General features: G+C 40.2%; 1 protein-coding gene across 3 annotated transcripts in view; it reads left to right on the top strand.

The window, feature by feature from the left end:
* The first annotated feature begins 200 nt into the window (after window positions 1-200).
* CNTNAP3C (contactin associated protein family member 3C) overlaps window positions 201-17,608 on the top strand; it is a 152,036-nt gene continuing 134,628 nt past the window's right edge. For all 3 annotated transcript variants that reach the window (XM_063695526.1, XM_063695527.1, XM_063695525.1), the window contains exon 1: window positions 201-772. The gene's annotated coding sequence lies outside the window, so the exon portion shown is untranslated. The remainder of the gene's footprint in view (window positions 773-17,608) is intronic.

The raw sequence follows: 17,608 nt of genomic DNA, 5'->3' as shown, positions 1-17,608 counted from the left end.
AGTTTCCCAGCTTGGTTCTCCACAACTCAGAATTCCTAGCAAAATCAAAGTGTGCGCGCGTCTGCCCGAGTACACGCCGCAGAGTTATTTCTGCCCCATCTTCCCTATTTGAACTCAAACAGGACAGGATTTTCCTGCGTGCACCCCCTGCGCTGGGTGAACAGCGGAGTGATAAAGCCTGGCGTTCTCCACCTGCAGGCGGAGGCTGACGGCGCGGTCTTTGGCGCGAGTCCGTGCACCGCGGCCTCCCCGCCCCGGTGGGAGGGAGGGACGGACGGAGGAAGCTGCCGGTATAACGGGAGGAGAGCGCCAGGCGGACCTGGGGCGTCCCTCCCACTCGCTTCTTGACTCGCGTTGCTGCCGGCCGCCTCCCGCGCCTAGTGTCCGGGACGCGCCTGAACCTGCCGCCTCCGTGCCTGGGGCGGCGCCGCGCGGTCCCGAGCGCTCCAGAAAGCTGCGGCGCGAGTCCGCGGGGCCGACCTCGGAGACGCAGCTGGGGCCGGGCGCGGCTTGGCGGGAGGGTCTGCAGCGCTGAGGGAGGCTGCCAGTGCGTGAGGAAGAGAGCGAGAGACTGGACAGGGGAGACAGAGCAGCGTCGGAGCCGCGCAGGGGACGGGAGTGAGAGCAGGAGCGACGCAGAGCGGCCGTCGCCGTGCCCGGGTCTCAGGGCGCCTGGCTGAAGTGAGCATGGCTTCAGTGGCCTGGGCCGTCCTCAAGGTGCTGCTGCTTCTCCCCACTCAGACTTGGAGCCCCGTAGGAGCAGGAAATCCACGTAAGTACAGCAAATGGTTTAAAACTTGCGCTAGGCTGTCTGGAAAACTTTGTATTTTTTTATTATCGGTAATATTTGGAAGTGGAATTGAAGAACATGCTCCTGAACATGAAGAACCTTAAAAAAATATTTGGAATTGCAATCCGAAAAAAGATGATTTTGTTTACAATAGACTTTCCTCTTGTCGGGGAGTCTAAGATATACCATGCATGTTTTGACTTTTTAATCGATGTACTTGAATATTCATTGAGAAAGTGGACGTTTCTGTAAAACCTGAAAAGAGCATCTTAATAAGAGATTAGCCTGCAAATGCTGTCATTTATTCCTTTTTAGGATTGTAATATTTTGTAGGAATTAAGTCTAACAGGGAAAAAACTGGCAGACATTACATCATACTGCATCAACTTAGATGTTACCAGCTTACAGTTTTGCTGACCATGGCAGCTTCAGAGTTAAAATGCTAATTAACTTCCATGCAGTATAGGGACAGAGCGCCTGTAGGGGAAACTAAATTAATAACCTGCCCTAACTACTAAGGGAATAACACTTGAACACCCCTGTCAGGGGCTTCGTTTCTCATAGTAGAAAGTTCTTGCTTAAAGACAAAACTCAGCCAGTCATTTAGGTGATCCTGAAAATGATTCCTCTCTGGATGCTAATATTTTACATTATTTAATTTGCCATCGGGTTCCCTGTTTTTTATTTTCCTTAATTTGGTAAACACCTAGGAAGCCTTTATTTCTAGAATGGGCTATGATTCTAATATAATGATGATATTCCAGACAGATGAGCAAAACATAATGTACTCATTTTATCACACATAAAAATGTTTACACAACATTGCACATTTTTTTTTCGGCTTGGAGTAAATCTCTATCAGAGAGTTGTCTTTCTTTCTTGATTAATCAAACCATGAGATTAGAATTTTTAAAATGTCTTCCTCCTTCTCAAATCACTTTTTTTTTTCTTTCAGTGGCATCTCCCCGCTGTCAGCCTCAGCCTTCTCCTACCAAAATCTCTTTCGAAATAAGTTCCAATAAATGCTAGTGGCCATGTTTGGAAATTTAGATTATTGCAGGATAACCAAGGGTAGCTTTCAGCAGTTCTCCTAAGCTGTCATGAAAAGTTTGCCGTAGCTCAGTGCTGTTCTGCCCGCGGGCTCAAGGGTGGGTTGGTTCTTCACACACAGGGCACGCACATGGGTTCATGCACTCACTGTGCATCATGATTCAGTTGCGTCTCAGTTAATCCTACACTTGGTGTGCCCTTCCAAAAAACAAGCTCCGGATTCCTTTGGTCAGATGCTGTACCGTGTTTCAGATTCAACTTTAATCTGCTTTTGTGAGAAAGCTTTGTGAATAAAACGTTGTTACTTAAATCAAAATCCTTGGGTCTTGTAATGGAAACTGCCGTTTGGCTTAAATAAACACATAAATGAGTTACTTATAGAAAGGCATGCTAGAGTAATTGACCAATCAACTGGCAAAATACAACAAAATAAGTCACTAGAGGTCCCTCTTACTATTGAATAAACAGGGCTTCAAAAAGACCTTCCTGGAGAAAAGCAAAGCAATGAAATCTGAGTGAGACCCTGCCACCACCTTTCCTGTTTTTGTTGCATAGTTGTGATTACTTTTTATTCTCAGGATTAGTTGTATTGATAGTTATTTTGCTTGGAATCCAGTGGAAGGATTACAAAGCCTATAGAAATTAAGCTCTTCTCGTTTACAGTGAACATTCTTTTTGGAGGAGGGGAGGGCAGGGACAGATATTCCAAATGGACTCAGCACCAGACGGGACTCTCGCGAGTTGCTGAGTGACACGTAAAATTTCAGTACTACTACTGTGGGTGTTTTCAGTCTTCTTTCGTTGATGAAACTTAGTATCCTGATATCTAATAAATTTTACTAATTTTAAATTACCTTTTAGATCAAGTAATTCTTCCAGATAAAACTATGTAACTGTAATAATTATACCACCTTCAATACCAAGAAGAAAGTCAATAAGGACATCTAAAAGTTTCCTTCTGATGTAGACACCATGAGTTGCTCACGTTATTCACAGCTGGTTTTCCAGAAGCACATTGGCCACCCACGAAGGCAGCCTGTTGATGATGGCATGAAATGGCTCTTCATGGGAAGAGCTCTATAGGCCGGGCACAGTGGCTCGCGTCTGTAATCCCAGCACTTTGGGAGGCCGAGGTGGGTGGATCACCTGAGGTCAGGAGTTCGAGACCAGCTTGGCCACCATGGTGAAACCCTGTCTCTACTGAAAATACAAAAATTAGCCGGGCGTGGTGGCAGGCATCTGTAATCCCAGCTGCTCGGGAGGCTGAGGCAGGAGAATCGCTTGAACCTGGGAGATGGAGGTTGCAGTGAGCTGAGATCCCACCATAGCACTCCAGCCTGGGCAACAAGAGCAAAACGCAAAACTCCGTCTCAAAAAAAAAAAAAAGCTCTCTAAACATTTGGCATTTTGGGGATTATGTGCAGTTTATCTGAATGTTATTTGACCTGACAAATACATGGGAAAGCTTTGTTAGGAAGATTCTGCATGAAGGGAAATATTTTCCTAACTTCAGTGCCCATAGACTTGCAGTGAGTGAAAGGTCACTTAGTGCTCTCATTGAGTCCCTGAAAACAGCAGGAAGCATCAAGAGAAAGATTGAACTCTGGGCACTGATCCCAGGGATACACAAACAAATGGCTGGGCAGATTTTGCAGAAATTCCTGTAATTGGTAAAATGCTGAGTAATAGCCTTTGATGTAAATTTTCAGTGGGTTAATTTATTTATTACTTAGCCTAAAACACTTTTAATTTTAATTGCCTCAATTTTTTCCCCTAAATGGTTATGTTTTGCAAGTTCGCCAGCCAGCCTGGGGAAAGAAGGGTAAGCCTACTATAGAGTGCGTGTGTGGGTTAGATAGGAAACTCACTTAGATGTGAAATGTGTCAGGAAAGAGATCTCACAGAGTGTAGGAATAATTATTTTTACAGATGTTTCATTTTGGACCTTTTAGTAATACCATTTAAAGAGAGATTCTGCAGATGAGTAACAGACTCTTAATTTTAGCGTCAAATGGTACTCTATAAAAAATGGAGCTCAGGCCGGGCGCGGTGGCTCACACCTGTAATCCCAGCACTTTGGGAGGGTGAGGTGGGTGGATCACTTGAGGTCGGGAGTTCGAAACCAGCCTGGACAACACAATGAAACCCCGTCTCTACTAAAAATATGAAAAAATTTCAGGGCATGGTGGCAGGTGCCTGTGAGAAGGCAGTGAGCTGAGATCGTGCCACTGCACTCCAGCCTGGGTGGCAGAGTGAGACTCTGTCTCAAAAAAACAAAACAAAACAAAAAAACCCCAAAAAATATAGTTCAGTTGCCTTTATTCATTTTCACCAAACTCTATACAAACAGTACGGAGCGTAAATAGCCCATGGAAATAATAATCAATTCCAAGACATTGGTTTGATCATGAAAAAAGAAAAATCAAATTACTTGGCATTCTTCTTCCTCTTCCTCTCCCCTTCTCTTTTTGAACGATTCAGTCCAAGGTCATTCAGTTCAGCTTAGGCATCCATGCTGGGCAGTGGGGAGGCCCAGGACCATGGCAGAGCATTCAGAAACCAGCAGGGTAAGGAAAGCATCCACAGTGTAGCAAGGGTGGGGACCTGGAGAGACAGGAGACAGCACTGGTGGTGACCTATAGCAAGTTGTCAGAGGTTGAGTGGAGTGAGGAAGGAGGCATTCCAGATTGACAGAGGCTAAGAAAACAAGGCAACTAAATACTATTCTGCATTAAATGCTTATGTTATGAAGGACATGACTGGGAATTGGTGAAACTTGAACAAGATTGGGGATTAAATATTGGAACTTTATCCATGATGACTGTGATGATCATATTATGGTTATATAGGAGAATATCTTTGTTGTAGGAAATGTACATTGAAGTATTCAGGGGTGATGCAGCATATTAGCATAGTTCTTCCATGTTTTCTGTAAATTTGTTTCAAAATCAAATGGTTACTTTAAAAAACCATTCAAAATTGTGTTTAAAGGAAACATGGACCAATAGAAAAACTCAGAATAAGTAAATGTAGTTAAATTGATGCATTTTACCTAAGAGGTGTAGATTAAAAATAAAGAGGCTGAAAAAAAACAATTATGAGAAATAACAGTTCATTTATGTATGTCTCTAAATCAAATTAGCCTGGATTTCTGAATGTCAAAGATGTAATTGGCACTGGGATTGTTCCCCATTCTTTTTGGGAAGTTTATTGCCTAGGACATCTGTATCAGTCTTCGAAGTACTTTTTAAAGCTTGAATATCTGAATGAACCCGTCAGACTGACTGTTATCTGGTCTTCTGTAATGGGCTTCCGCACCTTTGATGAGACTCTTAGCTGAAAGGTTGCTTGTCCCTAGGCCCGGTTGCTCCACGTTGTAAGAACATTTGCAAACGCTTGGTTGTACATGATTGTGCACATGTCAAGTCTGCTCTGTCACTGTAGAAAAAATATTCCTTTTCCACTTGACGTATAAAGCATGGAATTGTTTGTTTTAAATGTCTTTTGTCAAGGATTTCGTGTATCTGCTTGATGTGTTGTGGTACTGTATAAAAGACAAGTGTGAAATTCATTACTTACTATGATAGCCTTAACAGGACTGCAGTAAATCTAGTTTTCTAAAAAGCGGAGTATATGCTTAGCTTGGTTAAAATTTTATAATGAAATGACTACTCTGGTAATAAAAATTCAAAAATATCATAAAGTGGGGGCTAAAAAATGATACTCCGTGTGTTCCAGTTAATGAACATTTTTGTTATAATAATACGAAGAGTGATTGAAATCTAAAAACGTTTGAGATTTTAAAATAGTTTTAACCTTATAACTACAGGATTGTAATTTAAGTAGCATACCTACTTAATAAGGCAGCAATTAAAATTATTGCTAAGAATTAAATTACCAAGAAGACATGGTCTAATATGTATTGCCTGGGCTGTGGTTTGAATTACTTTTGATTAAGTATAATCACATTTTTTGAGAGTATAAAAACAGAGGATATTACTTGCTTCTGATTCACAGATGTGTTTATGAACCATTGGCAATTAAAGCATTTGCAATTGAGGCCTTAAGAAAATTTTAGGTTAAAATCAACATGTTGAGTTATGCCTTATAACTCAGTATATGCTTATACTTTATATGCTTTACGGACTTTTCAATATATAATATATATGTATAATAGTATATTTTTCCAGGAAATATATAACTTGTAGTTCCTTGACTTATTTTTTAACTAAATCCCATGGAAAAAGTTTATTGAATGTCATTGTTTCTTAGGCAAAGGTAGAGTTAGGAAAATGATATATATACATATTGGGAATCTTTTAGGAGGCTTGGACTTGGTAGCTCAAATCTTCTACAACCTTGAGCTTCAACTTTCTGGCTGGTTCAAGAGATCTCTTCACTGTCCTTTTCATGTAAAGTCAATGTTTATGGAACACTAGACCAAAATGGAAGGATTTCTTTGGAAACTGAACAAACAGTTGAATTAGTCTTTGACTTAATGGACTGATTTGATCTAAAATATTACCTATCAGTTTTAGATATCTGTTCAATCAGAGCTGCCTCCATATTCGCAAATGTTAATTTGTCTTGGATTTTTAGATATCTTAGCCCTCAGACAAGCTAATAGAGTTTAAATTGAACCTGGTGTTTTAGGGACATTTGAATTGTTGGGGTGCCCAGGAAAACAGTCACATTTTTCTATAAGTATGTGTTTATTTGGCTGGAAGGTGGGTGAGGAAGAAGTTATATGTGAATTAAAAGAAACACTGTCTCAATGTCACATGTTAAATTAAATTAAATTACAGGCAGAATTAAGCGAGTTTATGATTGCTGCCGCTGGGAGCAGAGACTATTTTCAGCTTACATTTATAACAGAAGGAGGGATTTAAAATATAGTATTATGCCTACCCTGATACAGCTAACCTCCTCCACCCACCCCTCCACACACATACAGCTACATGCTTACCCTCAAACTATGAAAGAAGGGTGTCTCTCAGACATCCTATATTTAACCCAGCTTTGGACAGGTCTTTTTGAACACAGCAGTGAATATAAGGAATGGGGAGGGGGCTTTGATTTCAAGACCACTAGATATAGTAGATTCCTAATTTAATTTCAAAGACAAATCAATTATTAACACAAATACAAAGAGAACAGTATTTTAAGCAAAGCTTCTGTTGTGGCAGATAACCTTTTAAGGTGTCTCCCAGTTGGGTTTCTATTTTAGATGACTTTTTGAAGAATGTATCTCTGTAATAGAAATATGTTTGATGATTCTCATCTTCAAGAACTTCACATTTGCTATAATTAAGATAATTATGAATTTATTGTAAGAAGATTGGTAGAAAAAGTAATGCAACATCAAATGGGAAAATATATAATATTATATAGCTGTTCAAATATAGGGTTTATGATTCTTGTGCTAATTTGAACTGCTGTACAACACCAGGAGAAAAGTCCACAGCTGTGTTAAGAAAGCTCTTATAAGCTTATGAAATTTTATAGCACAGGCTGTCACAGAACCTACAATTTACAAACATTTGTAAAAGTTAGGAAAGTTTTGGGTTCCTCAATAGAAAATGATGTTGCTTAGCTTTAAGAAAGTAACTGATTTATCTCTTTTTATTCTTGTCAACTAACAAAGGAACCCAAATGGTCTTTTAAAATTATAATAAAACTAAGCTAGTAAAATATCACATAGATTTTGAGATACTGTGAATAACCATAGAAAATAACAATTTGTTATTCTTCATGTATAAAAATAAGCTTTAACACGCTTATCAATACATCTTGAACTATAAGAGATTTATTTCAGCAGTGTTGCCAAAGGGCAAGCAATGCCTGCTGCCCATAGAAAACTTTGAATTCCCTAAGCTCAGGGCTCCTCACTTGTCATGTAACCCACTGCGTGTGCACACATCCATCTGTGCCCATCCATATTCCCCCAGAGGACTTGGAGGCAAGGAAATTGATGCAAATATGCTGATGCTCATATTGTTTGCTATGCTGTAAGTAATACAGTCCTTTGCTTTGACCCAGGAGTCTTCTGCCGCAACCGTGAAACAAACTGGCAGACTCATTTGTTAGCTTGCAAGTAGGGTAAAATCTCTCCTCACGGTTCTTCACAGTGTACTTGTCTGTGCAATGGTCATCTTCTTCATGAATATAATTATAACATGATATAAGAAATAGTGAGATCTTACCTATAGATAAACATTGCAATATAAAAATAGCATATGTCATTTCATAAATCACAGTTGACACATTCTAGAGAAGAGATTGGGCAGCCTTCCTTTTTTGGATGTCACAGTTGATTCTACTGTCCTCATTTCTTCTTCTCTTTTCTGGGATATGAGGAAGAATTGCTGTGACAGAGCTCATCTCCTGGGTGGCCAGGGTTGATTGTCAATTTGTTTTGTTTTTGGCAGGCTAGGCAGATGTCCTCTACCTCCTTCTTTATGCCATGTGACATTCATCCCTTTGATTTTCCTATTGCATTTTATTTAGTATTTTAGAATACCGCCCACATTCCATTCTGGGAAGTCCACTGTCCCAGCCAGAGTTTTCTTAGAAAGCTGAGCCTGTGATGGGCGTTTGTGCAGGTAGCCTCTTTTAGAACGTGAGCTCATAAAAGAGGGAAGAATGGAATAGAGAAGAAAAACCCACCAAAAGGGGGTGTCATTGAGCTGGTCACTTCTGTGAGCAACTGGGGCGTGAACTCCCTGGGAAGCTCTCAGGAAGCCGGCAGAATGTGTTTCACAGCTGTGCCTCTGAGAGACAGCAGGGGGAATGCATTTATCCCGAGTCCTGTCCAGGGATTCAGCACTGCCCTTGGGGTGCTAACTCCTGGCTCTAAGGAGAGGAATATGAATAAATGGGTTGCAACTGGGTTTCTGCAGGCATCGCAGAGGCCAAGAGACAAAGAGAGAACTCGAACACTGAACTTTTCAATTTTTTATTATTTTATTATTATTATACTTTAAGTTATAGGGTACATGTGCACAACGTGCAGGTTTGTTACATATGTATACATGTGCCATGTTGGTGTGCTGCACCCATTAACTCATCATTTAGCATTAGGTATATCTCCTAATGCTATCCCTCCCCCCTCCCCCACCCCATGACAGTCCCTGTTGTGTAATGTTCCCCTTCCTGTGTCCATGTGTTCTCATTGTTCGGTTCCCACCTATGAGTGAGAACATGCGGTGTTTGGCTTTTTGTCCTTGCGATAGTTTGCTGAGAATGATGGTTTCCAGCTTCATCCATGTCCCTACAAAGGACATGAACTCATCATTTTTTATGGCTGCATAGTATTCCATGGTGTATATGTGCCACATTTTCTTAATCCAGTCTATCATTGATTGACATTTGGGTTGGTTCCAAGTCTTGCTATTGTGAATAGTGCCACAATAAACATACATGTGCGTGTGTCTTTATAGCAGCATGATTTATAATCCTTTGGGTATATACCCAGTAATGGGATGGCTGGGTCAAATGGTATTTCTAGTTCTAGATCCCTGAGGAATCGCCACACCGACTTCCACAATGGTTGAACTAGTTTACAATCCCACCAACAGTGTAAAAGTGTTCCTATTTCTCCACATCCTCTCCAGCACCTGTTGTTTCCTGACTTTTTAATGATCGTCATTCTAACTGGTGTGAGATGGTATCTCATTGTGGTTTTTGATTTGCATTTGATTGCCAGTGGTGATGAGCATTTTTTCATGTGTTTTTTGGCTGCATAAATGTCTTCTTTTGAGAAGTGTCTGTTCATATCCTTTGCCCACTTTTTGTTGGAGTTGTTTGTTTTTTTCTTGTAAATTTGTTTGAGTTCATTGTAGATTCTGGATATTAGCCCTTTGTCAGATGAGTAGGTTGCAAAAATTTCCTCCCATTCTGTAGGTTGCCTGTTTACTCTGATGGTAGTTTCTTTTGCTCTGCAGAAGCTCTTTAGTTTAATTAGATCCCATTTGTCAATTTCGGCTTTTGTTGCCATGGCTTTTGGTGTTTTAGACATAAAGTCCTTGCCCATGGCTGTGTCCTGAATGGTAATGCCTGGGTTTTCTTCTAGGGTTTTTATGGTTTTAGGTCTAACATTTAAGTCTTTAATCCATCTTGAATTAATTTTTATATAAGGTGTAAGGAAGGGATCCAGTTTCAGCTTTCTACTTATGGCTAGCCAGTTTTCCCAGCACCATTTATTAAATAGGGAATCCTTTCCCCATTGCTTGTTTTTGTCAGGTTTCTCAAAGATCAGATAGTTGTAGATATGCGGCATTATTTCTGAGAGCTCTGTTCTGTTCCGTTGTTCTATATCTCTGTTTTGGTACCAGTACCATGCTGTTTTGGTTACTGTAGCCTTGTAGTATAGTTTGAAGTCAGGTAGCATGATGCCTCCAGCTTTGTTCTTTTGGCTTAGGATTGACTTGGCAATGCAGGCTCTTTTTTGGTTCCATATTAACTTTAAAGTAGTTTTTTCCAATTCTGTGAAGAAAGTCATTGGTAGCTTGATGGGGATGGCATTGAATCTATAAATTACCTTGGGCAGTATGGCCATTTTCATGATACTGATTCTTCTTACCCATGAGCATGGAATGTTCTTTCATTTGTATCCTCTTTTATTTCATTGAGCAGTGGTTTGTAGTTCTCCTTGAAGAGGTCCTTCACATCCCTTGTAAGTTGGATTCCTAGGTATTTTATCCTCTTTGAAGCAATTGTGAATGGGAGTTCACTCATGATTTGGCTCTCTGTTTGTCTGTTATTGGTGTATAAGAATGCTTGTGATTTTTGCACATTGATTTTGTATCAAATCAAGATACAAAATCTTGATTTTGAGACTTTGCTGAAGTTGCTTATCAGCTTAAGGAGATTTTGGGCTGAGACAATGGGGTTTTCTAGATATACAATCATGTCATCTGCAAACAGGGACAATTTGACTTCCTATTTTCCTAATTGAATGCCCTTTATTTCCTTCTCCTGCCTGATTGCCCTGGCCAGAACTTCCAACACTATGTTGAATAGGAGTGGTGAGAGAGGGCATCCTGTCTTGTGCCAGTTTTCAAAGGGAATGCTTCCAGTTTTTGTCTATTCAGTGTGATATTGGCTGTGGGTTTGTCATAGATAGCTCTTATTATTTTGAGATAGGTGCCATCAATACCTAATTTATTGTGAGTTTTTAGCATGAAGCATCTCTGAATTTTGTCAAAGGCCTTTTCTGCATCTATTGAGATAATCATGAGGTTTTTGTCTTTAGTTCTGCTTATATGCTGGATTACATTTATTTATTTTCATGTATTGAACCAGCCTTGTGTCCCAGGGCTGAAGCCCACTTGATCATGGTGGATATAAGCTTTTTGATGTGTTGCTGGATTCAGTTTGCCAGTATTTTATTGAGGATTTTTGCATCAATGTTCATCAAAGATATTGGTCTAAAATTATCTTTTTTGGTTGTGTCTCTGCCAGGCTTTGGTATCAGGATGATGCTGGCGTCATAAAATGAGTTAGGGAGGATTCCCTCTTTTTCTATTGATTGGAATAGTTTCAGAAGGAATGGTACCAGTTCCTCCTTGTACCTCTGGTAGAATTGGGCTGTGAATCCATCTGGTCCTGGACTTTTTTTGGTTGGTAAGCTATTACTTATTGCCTCAATTTCAGAGCCTGTTATTGGTCTATTCAGAGATTCAACTTCTTCCTGGTTTAGTCTGGGGAGGATGTATGTGTCGAGGAATTTATCCATTTCTTCTAGATTTTCTAGTTTATTTGCATAGAGGTGTTTATAGTATTCTCTGATGGTAGTTTGTATTTCTGTGGGATCGGTGGTGATATCCCCTTTGTCATTTTTTATTGTGTCTATTTGATTCTTCTCTCTTTTCTTCTTTATTAGTCTTGCTAGCGGTCTATCAATTTTGTTGATCTTTTCAAAAAACCAGCTCCTGGATTCATTGATTTTTTGAAGGGTTTTTTTGTGTCTCTATTTCCTTCAGTTCTGCTCCGATCTTAGTTATTTCTTGCCTTCTGCTAGCTTTTGAATGTGTTTGCTCTTGCTTCTTTTTTTTTTTTTTTTTTTTTTTGAGACGGAGTCTCGCTCTGTCGCCCAGGCTGGAGTGCAGTGGCGTGATCTCGGCTCACTGCAAGCTCCGCCTCCCGGGTTCACGCCATTCTCCTGCCTCAGCCTCCCACGTAGCTGGGACTACAGGCACCCGCCACCACGCCCGGCTAATTTTTTGTATTTTTTAGTAGAGACGGGGTTTCACTGTGTTAGCCAGGATGGTCTCGATCTCCTGACCTCGTGATCCGCCCGCCTCGGCCTCCCAAAGTGCTGGGATTACAGGCGTGAGCCACCGCGCCCGGCCTGCTCTTGCTTCTCTGGTTCTTTTAATTGTGATGTTAGGGTGTCAACTTTAGATCTTTCCTGCTTTCTCTTGTGGGCATTTAGTGCTATAAATTTCCCTCTACACACTGCTTTAAATGTGTCCCAGAGATTCTGGTATGTTGTGTGTTTGTTCTCGTTGGTTTCAAAGAACATCTTTATTTCTGCCTTCATTTTGTTATGTACCCAGAAGTCATTCAGAAACAGGTTGTTCAGTTTCCATGTAGTTGAGCAGTTTTGAGTGAGTTTCTTAATCCTGAGTTCTAGTTTGATTGCACTGTGGTCTGAGAGACAGTTTGTTATAATTTCTGTTCTTTTACATTTGCCAAGGAGTGCTTTACTTCCAACTATGTGGTCAATTTTGGAGTAAGTGTGATGTGGTGCTGAGAAGAATATATATTCTGTTGATTTGGGGTGGAGAGTTCTGTAGATGTCTATTAGGTCTGCTTGGTGCAGAGCTGAGTTCAATTCCTGGATATCCTTTTTAACTTGTCTCGTTGATCTGTCTAATGTTGACAGTGGTGTGTTAAAGTCTCCCATTATTATTGTGTGGAAGTCTAAGTCTGTTTGTACATCTCTAAGGACTTGCTTTATGAGTCTGGGTGCTCCTGTACTGGGTGCATATATATTTAGGATATTTAACTCTTCTTGTTGAATTGATCCCTTTACCATTATGTAATGGTCTTCTTTGTCTCTTTTGATCTTTGTTGGTTTAAAGTCTGTTTTATCAGAGCCTAGGAGTGCAACCCCTGCTTTTTTTTTGTTTTCCATTTGCTTGGTAGACCTTCCTCCATACCTTTATTGTGAGCCTATGTGTGTCTCTGCACGTGAGCGGGGTCTGCTGAATACAGCACACTGATGAGTCTTGACTCTTTATCCAATTTGGCAGTCTGTGTCTTTTAATTGGAGGATTTAGCCCATTTACATTTAAGGTTAATATTGTTATGTGTGAATTTGATCCTGTCATTATCATGTTAGCTGGTTAGTTTGCTCATTAGTTGATGCAGTTTCTTCCTAGCCTCGATGGTCTTTACAATTTGGCATGTTTTTGCAGTGGCTGGTACTGGTTGTTCCTTTCCATGTTTAGTGCTTCCTTCAGGAGCTCTTGTAAAGGAGGCCTGGTGGTGACAAAATCTCTCAGCATTTGCTTGTCTGTAAAGGATTTTATTTCTCCTTCACTTATGAAGCTTAGTTTGGCTGGATATGAAATTCTCTGGGTTGAAAATTCTTTTCTTTAAGAATGTTGAATATTGGCCCCCACTCTCTTCTGGCTTGTAGAGTTTCTGCCAAGAGATCTGCTGTTAGTCTGATGGGCTTCCCTTTGTGGGTAACCCGACCTTTCTCTCTGGCTGCCCTTAACATTTTTTTCTTCATTTCAACTTTGGTGAATCTGACAATTACATGTCTTGGAGTTGCTTTTCTCGGAGAGTATCTTTGTGGCATTCTCAGTATTTCCTGAATTTGAATGTTGGCCTGCCTTGCTAGGTTGGGGAAGTTCTCCTGGATAATATCCTGCAGAGTGTTTTCCAACTTGGTTCCATTCTCCCTGTTACTTTCAGGTACACCAATCAGACGTAGATTTGGTCTTTTCACAGTCACATATTTCTTGGAGGCTTTGTTCGTTTCTTTTTACTCTTTTTTCTCTAAACTTCTTTTCTCGCTTCATTTCATTCATTTGATCTTCAATCACTGATACCCTTTCTTCCAGTTGATCGAATTGGCTACTGAAGCTTGTGCATGCGTCATGTAGTTCTTGTGCCATAGTTTTCAGCTCCATCAGGTCATTTAAGGTCTTCTCTACGCTGTTTATTCTAGTCAGCCATTCGTCTAATCCTTTTTCAAGGTTTTTAGCTTCTTTGCGACGGGTTCGAACATCCTCCTTTAGCTAGGAGAAGTTCGTTATTACCGATCATCTGCAACCTTCTTCTCTCAACTCGTCAAAATCATTCTCCATTCAGCTTTGTTCCGTTGCTGGCGAGGAGTTGCGTTCCTTTGGAGGAGAAGAGGCACTCTGATTTTTAGAATTTTCAGCTTTTCTGCTCTGGTTTCGCCCCATCTTTGTGGTTTTATCTACCTTTGTTCTTTGATGGTGGTGATGCACAGATTGGGTTTTGTGTGGTTGTCCTTTCTGTTTGTTAGTTTTCCTTCTAAGAGTCAGGACCCTCAGCTGTAGGTCTGTTGGAGTTTGCTGGAGGTCCAGTCCAGACCCTGTTTGCCTGGGTATCATCAGCGGAGGCTGCAGAACAGCAAATATTGTGGAATGGCAAATGTTGCTGTCTGATCCTTCCTCTGGAAGCTTTGTCTCAGAGGGGCACCTGGCTGTATGCGGTGTCAGTCAGCCCCTACTGGGAGGTGTCTCCCAGTTAGGCTACTCAGGGGTCAGGGACCCATTTAAGGAGGCAGTCTTTCCATTCTCAGATCTCAGACTCCATGCTGGGAGAACCACTACTGTCACCAAAGCTCAGTCGGAAATTCAGAAATCACCTGTCTTCTGCGTCGTTCATGCTGGGAGCTGTAGACTGGAGCTGTTCCTATTCGACCGTCTTGGAACTGGACCTGTCTATTTTCTTAGCCTTATGAGCTTTGTCAAAATAGTGCAGCTTCTTCTGGTTTTTCTTATGAGTATACAAAAAATCTCTTTGATTGCGTTTAGCAATATTTGAAAGTCTTAATTTGTTCTGGGCTTTAACTAACTTTGCTTTATTTTGCCTCCTTTTAATGTTCCTTTTCATTGTAAGTATTCCTTTTTTTTTTTTTTCTGATATGGAGTCTTGCTCTGTCACCTAGGCTGGAGAGGAGTGGAACAATCTTGGCTCACTGCAACCTCCGCCTCCCAGGTTCCAGTGATTCTCCTGCCTCAGCCTCCCGAGTAGCTGGGATTGCAAGTGCCCACTACCATGCCCAGCTAATTTTTGTATTTTTACTAGAGATGGAGTTTCATCATGTTGGCCAGGCTGGTCTCAAACTCCTGACCTCGTGATCCGCCCATCTTGGCCACTGCGCCCAGCCTCACTGTAAATATTATTTCCTTGGTTACTTTGCCCATTTCTCTCTTCTTCAGTGGAACATTTTTTTTCTGGATTTCATTTGGGTAGCTTTTCACATTTGATGAACGATGTTGTCCTCAATCATAACAACAGTGTCTCTTTGTATAGTGGTTGCTCGGAGGTCTACAAGGTAGTATTATGTAACATTTCCCATTGTGTTCTGAATACTCTTATCTTTTTAAGTTAAAAAATTGAAGTTAAAGCTGCCTCTAAAGTCACACACATAGCTTGAAATAATAGAGTTGAAATTCAGACATAAAACATATTGCCATGGGATAATGCCTGCTGTTTTCCTAAAGTTTTAAAATTATCTTTTTTGATGTCTCAAATAAACATTTGTCTATTGACAGGGCTCCTTCCTTGGGCACAATAAATTCTAAGATGTTCTGGTTATTATTTTCTCAAGGATTCTGACACTGCCACCTTACTAATCATATTAGAGCCAAGTACGGAGTAGTGAACAAGTTCTGATAATTTGCAGGTTTATTACTTTGGGCTGAAAAAAATCTAGCTGATGTCATTGGTCTTGCTGGGATCTGTCTTCAGAATGCAATTGGAGTGCATCTCTTAACCCTTACATCAGTATCACTGAAGTTCTCTTTCTTCAGTTCCCAGATGCTCCGTAGCCTGCTCTGGCCTGTGAGGTCATGAGGTCCCTTTAAGACGTTATAAGTTGAACGCAGTCTTCTTTCCATCCCTCTGTAACATGTCTTGGGAAGAAGCCATATCCTTCTCATACCTTATATTCTCATTCAGACCCTAATTCTGTCAACTCTTAGAGATGCATAGAAAGAATTATTATTTTTAATTTTTTTAGTTTTTAATTTTGTGGTTACGTAGTAGGTGTATATATTGATGGGCTACATGAGATGTTTTGATACAGGCATGCAATGTGAAATAAGTGCATCTAGAAAAATGGAGTATCCATCCCCTCAAGCAATTATCCTTTGAGTTGCAAACAATCCAATTACACTCTTTAAGTTATTTAAAAATGTACAATTAAGTAATTATTGACTATAGTCACCTCTTGTGTTGTCAAATACTGGGTCTTATTCATTTTTTCTATTTTTTTTGTACCTGCGGAAAGATCATTTATTGCTCTTTATTAACAGCTCATCTTTATCACTTATATTCCCACAGCTGTGGATACATTCGTAATAACAATTATTAGTGATGACATCTCCACATGATTTTCTTTTTAAATTATGTGCACCTGTGTTGTTGTATTTTTTCTGTGTCGTGTCTGATGTCTTTCTGCAGGACTTAATTTTGTTATTTGGTTTCCTCTCTTTGTACTTAGCAGTAAGTCTCAAAAAAATAGGTTCGTCTTATTCTCATATTATATACTTTAGCCAAAAATCTATAGTTTAAAAATAGGTATTGAATTTATCACAGAAGTATAATTTAACTACATAGCAAGAAATTTAGAAATAAAAGGAAAGAGAACAAGATCATCTATCCAGCTTCCTCAGGGAAAAGGAGCTGATCTATGTTGAATCCCTTCTGTGTTTCCAGAGCTGTGTTTGTTGGATTTAACACCCATTATCTCATCTCAATCCAGCAGATCTCTTTGTCCATTATCTTCTCATATGCAGATTTTCCCATCCCATCTCCTTCATCTCTCCACATGTTTAAATCATTCTTATATTTATTGTTGTAATGACCGTAGAGTAGATCATCAAATTAAGATGCTTAAATTTATGTAAACTTGACCGGGCATGGTGGCTCATGCCTGTAATCCCAGCACTTTGGGAGGCTGAGGCAGGTGGATCATGAGGTCAGGAGATCGATACCATCCTGGCTAACATGGTGAAACCCCGTGTCTACTAAAAATACAAAAAAAAAAATTAGCCTGGACGACAGGGCGAGGCTCCATCTCAAAAAAAAAAAAAAAAAAAAAAAAAAAACTATGTAAACTTTCCTCTAGGTCTTCATTTGTGTTGTGTCTTTTGTAGTTCTCATAGAATAAAGTCCTTGGTCCTGGTATGTTAAAATTGGTATGCTGTTGTTATAACTTTATATTCGTAGTGCCGTAAGTCCTTTGAAAACACCAATGTCAGGAGGTATTCAATGTTCCTATGCTAGGTTTTCTTTAACAAGTCAAAATGTCATCTGGAAGGAGAGACAACTTGTAACCCCTATCTCCTACCCCCTGTAAATTCTAATTTATAGAATTTAAACCTGTTTCTATGTGTCTTCTTCCAAGCCTCATCTGTTCCCACAGGTAGACTGTAGGAATTGTCTGTCATGTCCCGGGAACCAGACACTCATCAGCTGGTCATGCCAGTCTCTTCCTCACCCCAGAATCATCAGTCAGCAGGCAAGGCTCCTTTCTCGGGAGTGAGGTTCTCC

Source organism: Gorilla gorilla, chromosome 12 (genome assembly GCF_029281585.2).
Source record: "Gorilla gorilla gorilla isolate KB3781 chromosome 12, NHGRI_mGorGor1-v2.1_pri, whole genome shotgun sequence".
NCBI lineage: Eukaryota > Metazoa > Chordata > Mammalia > Primates > Hominidae > Gorilla > Gorilla gorilla.
Note: the sequence above shows the minus strand (reverse complement) of the source record. Positions and strands in the feature narration are given on the sequence as shown.